Source organism: Saccoglossus kowalevskii, chromosome 5, assembly GCF_978046115.1.
Source record: "Saccoglossus kowalevskii chromosome 5, keSacKowa6.1, whole genome shotgun sequence".
NCBI lineage: Eukaryota > Metazoa > Hemichordata > Enteropneusta > Harrimaniidae > Saccoglossus > Saccoglossus kowalevskii.
The window spans coordinates 7,463,038-7,475,894 of record NC_140645.1 but is presented as its reverse complement, the minus strand read 5'-3'; the positions used below and the strand labels follow the sequence as shown (position 1 = coordinate 7,475,894).

The following is a 12,857-nucleotide window of genomic DNA, read 5'->3' as shown; positions in this document are numbered from 1 at the left end:
AATATTGAATATAATTTGTATCAAAGATTTTTATATCAACCTCATGGACAGATGTATTGTGTTAATACAGGAAAGGCGTGGTATATATATATATGTGTGTGTCTGTGTCTGTGTGTCTGTGTCTCCAGTATCTTCACATATTAATTCTTCTGGTTTTTTTTGGCTTGGCCAATTTCGCTCGAACTTGGCTGACAGGTCAGTAGGTAGAAGGTAAAATCAGTAAAAATTCTGTCCCACCATTGCCCACAACAGCCAAATACTTTTGAATAGCTTCGCGCCAAAAGTATCCTATCCTACATATTTAGGATTAAATTTTTGATATCTTTTTTTATTACCAAGAAATTTGAAGTTGTAACTTTTCACCAGTTAACTTACTTTTAACTTCTGTGATTTTTTTTGTTCATACTTGGCAGGCAGGTCATACCGTTACTAATTGTAAAAAAAAATCTATTACCTTCTACCAATCTTGTAATAGCAGTGTTCAAATGATCATGCGTTTTTACTTTGGCTAAGTTGCGCACCGACAGGAGATCACAGGCGCCAACATTGTTACACTGTACGAGCGTAATCCCAACACAACTTTGAACATTGAATGAAATGTAATTACTGCATTAAATCAAAGAATCTCGAAAATAGATTGGGTCATATAGATGTAATCGAAACAATCAGTAAATTTGGAAAGGAAATCTCCACTCCTCAGGAAACGGCTACATATTTCAGCCACACTGAGAAAACAGCTACGTAGATCTGTGCATTCCTACTTTTCTATCACACTGAGGAAACGGCTACATAGATCGGTGCATTCCCACTTTTCTATCACACTGTGGAAACGGCTACATAGATCGGTGCATTCCCACTTTTCTACAGCACTGAGGAAACAGCAGTATTACTGTTTAGACTCGTCTTTGTATACAGCACTGCACAGTTATTCAGCTACCAAACAAATGAGATTGCTAGAGCCAGTGCTCATCTTGTGTCGGTCTTTACTTGATAAGACTATCTATTCTTACACCATCAATATACCAATGTTCATCTGATTTAAGTCTACTGTACACTATAATTTTAGGCTTGTTTGCATTGAATTTGAGCTTTCATTTTTACAGTAAACACATAATTTATCCAACTATTGTTTACTGTAATTATCAACTGTTTCGCGGCACCCCTTTTTAAAAATTGGAGCGATCAAAACTTTAGCCCATAGACTAGGAAAGTGAATAATTATTTTGTTGAAAATATTGCACACAAGATGAATACAATTAGAACCCAGATATTTGAGATGTTCTACTGGGATACGATCAATACCGCAAGCGTTATCCGATTTCTGACTATTTATTGTGGGCTATATTATCTTATAGCGTGATTGGTTGGTCTAAATATTAAATGCGCTTTTGTCATAATTAACATTGGTATTAGATCGATTTACGGAGAATGTTGAATTAACGTATTCTTTTATTTCATTGTAAAAGTTCTCGAATTCGATGTCATAATTCCACTGGGTGTTAAATAAACCTGAAAAATATTCTAACCAAATTTGAAGAGAGATTGATAGCTTGACCAGCGACCAGAAACTCTTGGAATTAGGTGGACCAATTGACTGATAGAAATAAATGTTTTTGTGAGGTAATGGCAAATATGTTTTGGTTTATTTTTTAAGTTTACTTTTCTATACGCACTTCATAGAATTTTGCAAGAGTGATATTTAAGATAGTTACAGCCGATTCAATTTCACAGTTTCAACATAAGTAGTAAATTCGTTTATAAGTATGTCACAATCATCTGAGTAGTTAAGGATGCACTATAGATACAACCTTGAGGGCGCTATTCATCTTCGGATGCGATGACGTCATACGGAGTGGTATGACGTCACACTGGGGCACCGTACATATATTAGCATGAATAAGATGTCACAATGGGGATGTGTGCATAAATTAGCTTAAATGAGTGTTCATGGCGTTTGCATACATGAAATTTATTTGATTACGAGGTCACCGTGATTACATTTGCATGAATTACCATCATTTTTTTAAAATTATTTTTTAATTGGACGTCACGGAAGAGTTTTCTGAATGTATCGTAGAGGGCGCTCACACACTCGTACGCTAATAAATAAACATCATTTTGAAAACTGAGTTTATTACACAAAAGATGAGTAAAACTACCAAGATCAGTTGAATATACATTTTTTTGGTTTTTGTTTGAGTAAATAATCAAAAAAGAATGGATTAAAAAACAGAAGAATATATAAGAAAAAAATGACATTTTAAAATGGTTGAAATACATAAGAGTACATTTTGTAACGCGATTAAGTATTCGATTATGAAACTGACGAAAGAAGGGTTAAACAACTAAGATCAGTTACATGGAATATATTTTTTTGTTTGAGTAAATAATTAGAAATGAATAAAAAACTGAGTAATATAAGAATACATTTGTTCTAACGCGATGAAGTTTCAATTATAATAAAAAAAACGAGTAACATCGAAAAGTCAATACACTTTTTTCTAATCAGAATCGCTCGTCTGTGATAAAAGAAAAAAAGAGAAATAATATGAAATCGATAGTTATATAAAGAGGGTACAAGTTACATATATACATGTGAAATTTTAAAAGTATAAGTCATCTAGTAAAACTGCGTGGTAAAAAATATTTGTCATGAATAGGGAGGTTGAGTCCAGTCACGCTTTAGATACATCTGTTCACATAAATTCTGTCAAATGTCTAACGCGCGTAAATGAGTTGGCTACGGACTTCATAGGTTCCCCTCGACATCTGCGCAGCAAGTAATACAGAACGTATTGACCACACTGTAGAGAACGGAGCTTGTAGTATTTGATGATTGTAGATCCATGTACAAATGTTTTTATCGAGAAATCTCTTAAATTCCACGTAATAGGGTTGACTAGTGTAAAAGTCAAAATATTCACCGTGGTTGGTATCCTTCAAAAAAAAGACCACCCAATGCTACTGTCATCGGTGTTTGATACGAACGGGATACTCCGACACTTTTGCCTTAGGCAGTTGATCTCTAGCATAAACGCCGAAGAACACATTTATAGTGTACGGATTAGTCGACAGAATACGATCCGGTTGATTCATGTCCATCGCAGCTAGAAATCGGTCAATACTTTTCTGTCTCTGTCAATCTCGATAACGTTGTTGTATTCAGCATAAATCAAAACTGACACAGTCTCAGTCAATGCTTGTCTGAACTGAATCTCAAGACCAATCTTTCCTTCTTGTATCAACTTGCGGTGATAATCGCTGGCTGATTCGTCTGGAGTGAGGTCAAATGCGAAGATTGTGTACCCTTCAGGATATTCTTCTCGAGTGATGCCGTTGCCTTGGGCTTGACCAATCTTATTTGTACCAGTAAACAGAGTGTAATAAGCCATGATGCAACTTCTGCCACCACCCGCTGTGAAGTCCGTCTTCAATGGCTTTACGGGAACTTGCTTGCCTCCAACGTTGAGGACGAGTGATGTGATACCGTGATTCTGGAAGTTGAATGGATTGGTTTCGTAGGATCCATTGAAAGACGCTTTAGAAACCAAGCACAGGATGATCCTTTTGGATAACTGACTGAGGAATATCGAATCTTGTCATAACGCATCGATCGATGGGGTATGTTGCAGTACCCTGTTTCAACGCTTTGACGTGTCCCAGTTGTACGCTTGGGCTCAACTTGACTTTTATCATCAGGAGAGTAGCGTCGGTGATGAATGCGGGATTTTCGGTTGAGCTGATCAAGCAGAACTGATTTTTACTAACCTCCACCCCATTGAGTAAATACTTTGGTTGAAAAAATATGTCTCCGTGTATTCATCCGATCATGTCGACCGTCTTACTGAGTGGTGTATACGCGTATCGACGTTCGAGTCCCATGTTAGCGTCTCCATCGTTGGCCCTCGGGTTTGCGACATTCATTTTTCCAATGGTGTCCTTCTCAAATATTGCCACACCAATCTGCGTTGATTTGGCGTCCCCTCCATAATTCAATAGCGTTTCGATTATGGCTCTATGAGAATAGGTGGAAGATGGAATCATCCGATATAATTTAGCCTCCCCTCAAGTTGAGACATGTTTCACGGTCAAAAGATGTTAAGAGTAAAATTCAGTGTCATTCTTACCATTCAGGGCTTCGTCACATCTTACTACATCTTTTCTACCTAACAAACATTAGCAACAAAAACTTGTCTGGTGATTGCATGACACGTTTTCGTTTCATAACCAGTGCATCAACAACACCGACATTGTGTTACGCTGGACATGTTTGTAGAAGGTACATATCGTGTACATATTCATTTCAGGTAGTCTGTCTAACCCTCCTCACATGTTAAACTCTAAAGCTTTAAGCTTCTCTAATTTCATTATTTCTTCCAGAATACTTTCCTGCAATTTCCTTGCAATTTGCACGTCCACTGCATTTCCAATAATTAGGTATATGGCTTGCACGAAAGTTTCACTTAACAACTCGTTTCACGAGCAAACCAGTGAGGAGGGTGTTACCGGGGATTTAGGCATATTGAAATTATACAAGATCTACGTACATATAACAAGTTAGTTTTACAGAACTTTATTATTTGTTGATATTGTTCATGTAAAAAATATTCCATCGCTGTCACTATTTGTCAATACTTCCAGAACAAGCTTATTAATGCTACAGACGGATACCTACAGAACACAAATAAACTAACAAGCCCTTCACAGTACCACGAGGCGAGTCTAGTTTAAAAGATGCATTACTAACAGTCTAAAAAATAAAAGCAATGTAACATTGAAATGTAAACTACAGCCCTCCAGTGAGCAATTTATCTCAATGTCACTATATATGCACAAACTGTTGTCGCTTTGCTTTGAGAAAAATGTTGAACAAGCTCATATGAATTAAAAATATTGGGTGAGATGAGGTACATAAGGATATTAATAACAATCTTGTACAATATGCTTGTATTGATATTGTTCATTATTATAAATAGTGATTGAAATTAGATAAGCCGAGAGTGCTTGTGAACGTTAAAATGAAATGTGTGTAGTCCAAGCGTTATTCGTTCAATTACAGGCAGTTATTCCTGAAAAGTTTGTTGGTTTCTTTTTAGAGCTAAATAGCAACACAGTAAGTTCTGCATAACAATATTCTGTCTCCCACGGAATATGCATTCTTCTATGATAGAATATTTCACAATATCAACTACCAGTAACTCTTATAAAAAATCTTACAAAGTTCAACCGTTTTTAGAAAAGTGACACATTTGTAGAAATGAGTTGTCTTAGTGTCAAATCATATACTCTGTCCTTGAGCTGTGTAATCAAATGTGACTGTACACATGCTTTTTTGCTTTGCTTTTTTGTGTGTTGTGTTAAAAGACCTGCAGTGCCAATATTCACAGCTATCGAAAGTGGTCCATTAGATCACATTAACTGATAGTTGTATGAACGGAACGCTTCCATTACAGATCGAGTATAAGTAAAAAATTATAAATAACCATGCTGCGTATTTGCTACCACAAAGAGCAGATTTAAGATGAATATTTTACGGAAAGTAATACAGACTACTGCTTTTGTTTAAACTATAGTACATGTCTTATAGAATCATATAATTATGTAATAGTTATAGACAAATACACATTTGAATGGGCAATGGAGGATTGTTTGATCAAATTAACCTATTTACATGCATAGCAACGATGTTGACTGTTCTATATAATAAGTTCGTCTTATATTATAGAAATGTACAAGCGACGGATGATTTTCTGGACACATAAGCCTTTACATGATGTCGTTCTGAGAAATAAACATGGCTTTATGAATAATAATACGGACTTGTAAAATCAAAATTACAATTTCTATATAAAAGTTAATTATTATTCAAGTTGTTCTATCAGTAAAATTGTCGCACCGTTCAGTGTGTGTTTCCGTTAACACAACAAGTATGTAATGACCAGTAGAGAACTACAATGGTTCATGACAGCCTGACTATTGTAACTGTATAACAAGATCTAATGACACACCTGTGAATAAGAAAACAGAATAGTATTAGTATCTACTTAAATTTGTAGATATATAAATTATTTGCCTGTACATTTCGTTGGTAATACTGTCCCATATCTACTATTACACCCAGAGTTTCTGAAATTTATGAGTTGTCGGAGAAAACAGATGGTTGAAACTGTCAGAAACACTATTTTATCGAGTATACTTTATCGAGTTTTATTTCAAAGAACAATCCATCGCATCAAATGACATTTATTCAAGAGTTGACACATCGTTTTCTTTTCTTATATTCAACACTTAAACGAAACATGTTTTGCTGGAATTAACAGTGACAATCAAGTAATAAAAATAAATATATATTTGTTGATACTACCAATAATATAAGGTCTCGCCGCCCAACGTTTTTAGATGTAGAGTGTAGATTGTTTTGTTTCGTACATTCTTTAATATCAGAGAAACAGGCTGAAGACTGAAGTAGAATTTTTAAATGCTAGATATAGCTGATTATCGTCTGCATACTGGTGAAACTATATGTGGTGTTGATGAGTTTGCCTATAGAAATGTAAACTGCGAAAAGTATGGAGCCAAGTACAGGGCACTGAGAGACACCAAATATACATGCGATTGCTTACTAGTAGTACATATATAATATCTCACAGACAGATTGAGTGGATTGAAGGTAATGTGAATGAACACTGTATTTCCAGATTAGAGAAATTAGTGGTGGTCTCAATGATATCAAGGAGGCATACTTTATCTTCCATTTGTGTTGACAAATATTAATTAAATCATTGTTTTTAAATAAAATTTTATTTTCTAATGATAATTGCAATGTTCACATAACGTCACAGACACGACACACAAAACATTACAAAAACGTTTAATACTGGGATGATTATTTCAACAACGATGCCATATATGTATATACAAAATATTTACCTATTAAAATAAGATGGTTTAATAGTATACATTTTTGAGGTAATCAAAAGAGAATACGTTCAAAGCTTAGAACTATATTATCACCTCCTGGTATAGCCCTCAAATAGATTTAAATAATTTCCAAAACGAAATTGTGGTTGTACATTTCCAGAAGAGATGTTCAATTGTCCAATCGGGTTTTATTTTGGAAAAGATAATTGTTGGTTGCCAAAATCAGTCAATGCATTATCAGGTTTTTGTAATAAAGTTACAGCAGCTTGTTTTTTGTGGTAGACATGACAGCATGATTGAAACTGTAATTTAGAGAGGCCACCAATGCATTCCCATTTTTCCGCAGAAAAATAAATAAAATTCAGGGGCAAGCCCGTCACTGCCAGGTGATTTATTTTTTTAAGGCAGAAAATACTTTCTCTTTAGTCAGAATGCCTTCACATTTGTTTATTTTTTGTGGATCGACATGTGGGATATTATTATTAAAAAAAACATATTTATCATTTGAATTCAAATTTGGAGAGGAGGATGCATATAACGCAGTATAATAATTTCTAATTTGCATAAGAATGTCCCGTTCACCAGTAATTTTGTTTTGATCGACCATCAATTTTGTTACAGTTTTCTTTTAAAAATTCCATTTTTTCTAAGTTCAACAAATATTTGGTACTTTTTTTACCCGCTTGATACCATTGTATACGTGAACGGATAGCAGAGCACTGAATCATGTGATCAATAATGTTATCAAGTTCTTTTTTAAAGCTTTATACTGCATCAAAACATCCTTATCCAAATTGTCATCAATTTCTTTTTCTAAATTATACAACTCTTTTTCAAATTCAATTTCTCTATTCTCAAACTGAACCAATTTGCTAATTTGAGTTGGAAGATAGGTTGGTTTGGTGAACAAGCTAGAAACAGTCCGAAATAACCTGGTCTGATTGTTGGCATTTTGTTTGACAACATTGGTATAATAACTTGAATTATCCTCACGACTTAACGTATTAAAATTGCTGCAGTTTAGTATACGGTCGAACTGTTATAATGCGTATCTTAATTGGTACATGCATATTGAAGAGACCTGAGAGAACCGAGGATGTTTTAAGAGTGCAAGTATTGATTAGAGAAGATTAACTTCAACAAAGTGAAGGCTTCTGAAGTTGTACATGAACGAAAACTGGCCTGTGATTAGAGAGATTCCGACTGCCAATGACTGTCAAATGATTTAACATACTGTATAGACTTGCAGTGAGGATATACATATGAGTGCAATACCACCACCAGGTGATGTGGTACGTGGAGGATGCTGAAAGGATTGGTAGACCAATAAATGACATGGTCAACTGCTTACAAATAGGTGGCGTGATCGTGACAGGATTAGCCGTCGATAAATAAAGTATAATTAAATCCTTAACCTTGTTATTTATCTAACTTTTGAACACAACATCAATAATTGAGAAGTGTCCAAATGATATTATCAAATTATAAATTAACTGTTGTAAACCACAGATTAGCCACGGTATTTCTGTGGGCATCTTCAGGTCACGAAATAAACGAGATGCATGCCTTTGACAGTGACTGTCAACACATTTTACACTTTATCATCCTAAATACCATCTTGAATTTTCAAGGTGAATGTTCCGGCGAAGCACTCCACTATCACCTTGAAGTATTTCATTAGCACTACGTGTATGTGACAATGCCCTCACAGTTTAGAATCAGTTTACCAACAGCCAATCATATTGCTTCTTTCTTCAACGCGCTTGGCCAAGCTATCATAATCTTCGGGGCGGAACTAATTCACGAGACGCTCAGCGTTGCTATTTAAGACGCGCACCACTCTACCTTGTATTTATATGGGCTCTGCGCGAGCTGCCGGGTGAGTTGCTGTGAAACACCGGTCGAAAAGCCGGTGAAAATAGCTAAAATCGAGAAAACAGCACAAACTTTGAAGACATCCTAAACAACCAAATTTAAATATGTTGCATATGTAGGCGTAATCTTGTTACACTGTTCAGGGGGATGTCAACAACCATCCCAAAATACCGTTTTCTGAAAATTTGTTGTCGGGTGTGTTTAAACCGAAGAACGAAAAACAAAGAACGAAGACAGAATATTCATACTGTTTAATCATAACAGTTTAATACATTTACATGCACTCATCGTTCATACTGTTTAAGCATAACATATATTTTCTTCGTTCTTCGGTTTAAGCACACCCTTTGTTTTCACCATGATGGTTGCCAGGCGGTGAAAATACCTGACCCGAGAATAAATGTCGCTGCACACAGTGCACGGTACGAGGTTTTACCCAGAATTCAACACGTTCTGTACCAACGCATATTGCTATGCGCAGAACTGAAATTCTGGCATCGTTCTGCGCAAAAACCGTTTTTAGCGCTTGAGTTGTTTCCGGGTTAGCCTTCCATGTGCTTATCGTGCGATTTATTGTACCAATATCACATTTTCTGGACGTATTCCTACACAATCATGCTAAGAGTATCCAAAAGAGTCAAGCAGGCAAGTTTAGCCGCAAAATTACATGGGAAATTGGCTTCAACTGCTCACTCGATCGCCGATGTTGTCCGTCGGCACACAAGGTCGTTCGCTTTCTGATCTTTCTTCCGAGACTTTGACTCGAATATTCGGGTTTTGTTGCTTTTTTAATGACAGTGATGACTATATATCACAGTTCGAGAAAGTTAAAACGATGTGCTCACTTCAAATGGTTTGTAGGCGATTTTATGCTATCGCGTCGAATGATTTGTTCGTTATGGGAATGACGGCAAGCTCTATTGCCAGCCGTGCTTTTCACAGATTTAAGCTGATGAAGGCGAGATCGCTCGTTGCTAATGAAATAGGGCAACTTTCCGATTTGATCATTCAAAAAGGGCCATCTCAAGTAAGACAAGTGGTAAGAAATTTGCTGGAAAATTTAAAGGGTCACGAATGGGATGATTCAAAGAAATATTTGGAAGTCTCTCTTGCAGTTCTATTTAGCACGAAAAGATCAGCAATTTCTAAGAAAGCCACTGGGAGTCGAGCCTACATCAGTAAAATCTTAAATCAGCACCAGACAGTAGGTGAAAAGTTGTCTGGATTTGATGAGAGTGCCCTTTGGCAATTACGATTAAATAAAGATAAAACATTTGCCAAATCAGTATTATCTGTATCATTTTTCAAGGAAGCCATTACATCAGATATTCTGCCTACTTCTGTTAAATTGGCTTTATTAGCAGCACCATCTTCCCAGAAATTAGATCAGACTACAAATGACACTAAATTATGGAATGATTCTGAAGCAGAACACATATTTATCCATCTAGGGGGCGGTCTATCTGAATCTGACAATGATGGTTTAGAGAAATCTCTGAGAACACAAGAAAATGTTTCAGGAATTCTCAAATTAACCACTTTGTGAAATAATTTGAAATGGTGTCAGAAACTGCCTCTCAAAATAAAAAGGGCTGGTTTGTTCATGATATTGAAGGCCTGGTTTGGAGAAGTGTCCTCAACATATTGACTGAAAAGAAATTGGATTATGACCTTGATGATGAAAATGAGAGACAGAAGTTAGAAATAGTTGTAGGTGAGGGTGGCCACACTTTTCAAGATTTCAAGGGAGTGTCCCAAAATTTCAAAGTATTTGCCATCAGTGGTGCTATACGTCTGATAAAATATAATGGTAATGAAGTATGGAGAAATCCAAATCCAGTCTTCTGATGCAAGCCGCATTCCATTTGCCATTATATATGCCCCAGAGAGTGATGCACTGATAGAAGTTGATATTCTTCCTGTTCTGGCATGCATTGAAACATTTGCTCAACATGGTATAAAGGGAATGAAATACTGTAGAAAACTGGAACGAGATGAAAAGTATAAAAGTTTGGTCTTGCAGAGAAAGAATACCAGTTTTTTCTGCAATTTATGTTTGGCTACAGTTCATAAATGTCACAATCCAAATCATGAATGGGATATGTCTATCACTATTGCGGATATGAATTCATGGGCAGGAGAAAAAAGTAATGGTCAGAGTAATCATCCTCTTATAAAGTATGACCCCATAAATGAATACACTATGAATGAATACCTTCATGCTAAATTGAGAAACGTGGGTAAACTAATTGACAAGATCTTCAACGAGGCTCAAAAGATCGACCAACAACTGGAATTTATACAAAAGTTTGCAAAGTTATCTGAAGATCAAAAACATGATGTGAAGCAATATGAAACAAAACTGGTTGACCAATTTGATACCAAGGTTGAAATTAATGAAGCAAATCATTCAGCAAAGTTACTTCAAGTTACTAAAAAGGATGATCTTAACAAACTTGATAAGAAACTTGAAGCAGCTTCACTAGCATTTGAAATTAAATACACTGAACACATTGAAGTGAATTTGTTGGATTCTGCTGAATCACATTTTGAAATTTTATTTGGCACACACAAGGAATACAAAACACTATGTGCATCACATCTCCATGTTGTATATAAAATCAAGCCAGGTATCACTCGTCACATGCAAACTGTCCATGGTAAGTTCAGCACAAAAGATCTGAAACAAAACACAAGATGCATTACTAATCTCAATATTTAATATCAAAAATCTGTCATAATAATAAATTATTATTTACACTTGGTAAAACTATTCCAAAGTCAGCCTAAATTGTCAAATTTGTAATGACACTATTTTCTATGAAGTCTTTGACTGTAAAAAATGGGGCATGTGGAGGGGGCCTGGCACATTTTCTTTGAAAATCATTTGTTATTAAACTAATCTCAATATTTAATATAAAAAATCTGTCATAATAATAAATTATTATTTACACTTGGTAAAACTATTCTAAAGTCAGCCTAAATTGTCAAATTTGTAATGACACTATTTTCTAGGTATTAATTCTTCAACTTTAAACACATCAATGTGTGTCACGTTTACTGGAGAAATGGGGCAAGTGGAGGGGGCGTGGCACATTTTTTTTGAAAATCATTTGTTATTAACTATATTTAGTATATTCTCACTTTAATATTACATAATTTATTATGAATAATATGTCAGAAAATAATATTGAGAGAAACGAATGAAATGCATTGGTATCAAAAACAGATACATGGAAAATGTTCATTTTATCCCTATACCCATAGTATCTCAATAGTGTATATATTATCTCAATAGTGAATATATGGTATGCAAATTAATGACAAAATACATTATGACACTTTATTCACTACTCCTATGAGGGACATAACGTGTATATGGTCGATCTACATATCGTTGTAAAGCTCTCGAAATCCCCAACAAAATTACGTTTTTCATTTTCACGACCAGCATTATTGCAACAAAAAAGGCGCCAACAATTGAAGAAATCGAACGTTATTTTCTAAAAATTGCTTTTTTTGTGTGTAAAACGTAAAAAAAAAGGACTTACCGAACGTAACTTTGTGAGCCGCCATGTTGACAATCCATAGGAGGCACTCTCGCGGTAATTCTAACATAACAGTGAGAGGAGTAGGCCAAAAACCACCAAAAATGCAGTAATTTCGCATAATCAATTATAGTCTATAACTATTTATTGAAATGGTTAAAATGATCCGGGTAAAAAACTTTAAATACATCAACAAAATGAGAATTCCAGTATCAAGTTGGGAATGAGGCTGGTGGGTCAATTGAGGTCATAGAATGGTAATAGCGTGTATGCTAGTTTTTCTTTCAATTTGAAATTGCGCCCTCGTGCGGAGATAAAGTGTATATTGGATGGTACAAAACGCATTGAACTCTGGGATATCACATTTGCCGTGCAGTGGTAGCTGTGTTGGCTTAGATGTCGAGGCGCTTTCTGGCAGTCATTGTAACAAAGCTTTCTATTGGTCGGTAAACTTTCTATCGCGCAACCACGTGACATACACGGTTATGAATAGATTTACCGCACGGTGTTGTA

The 12,857-nt window shown here is 35.5% G+C and overlaps 1 long non-coding RNA gene across 1 annotated transcript; it reads right to left on the bottom strand.

The window, feature by feature from the left end:
• Positions 1-11,315: 11,315 nt before the first annotated feature.
• Positions 11,316-12,480, bottom strand: LOC146745468 (uncharacterized). Its single transcript, XR_014929478.1, has 2 exons — positions 12,348-12,480; positions 11,316-11,476 (listed from the first exon to the last, which is right to left on the bottom strand). It is a non-coding gene; the product is annotated as an uncharacterized LOC146745468 (long non-coding RNA).
• Positions 12,481-12,857: the final 377 nt, after the last annotated feature.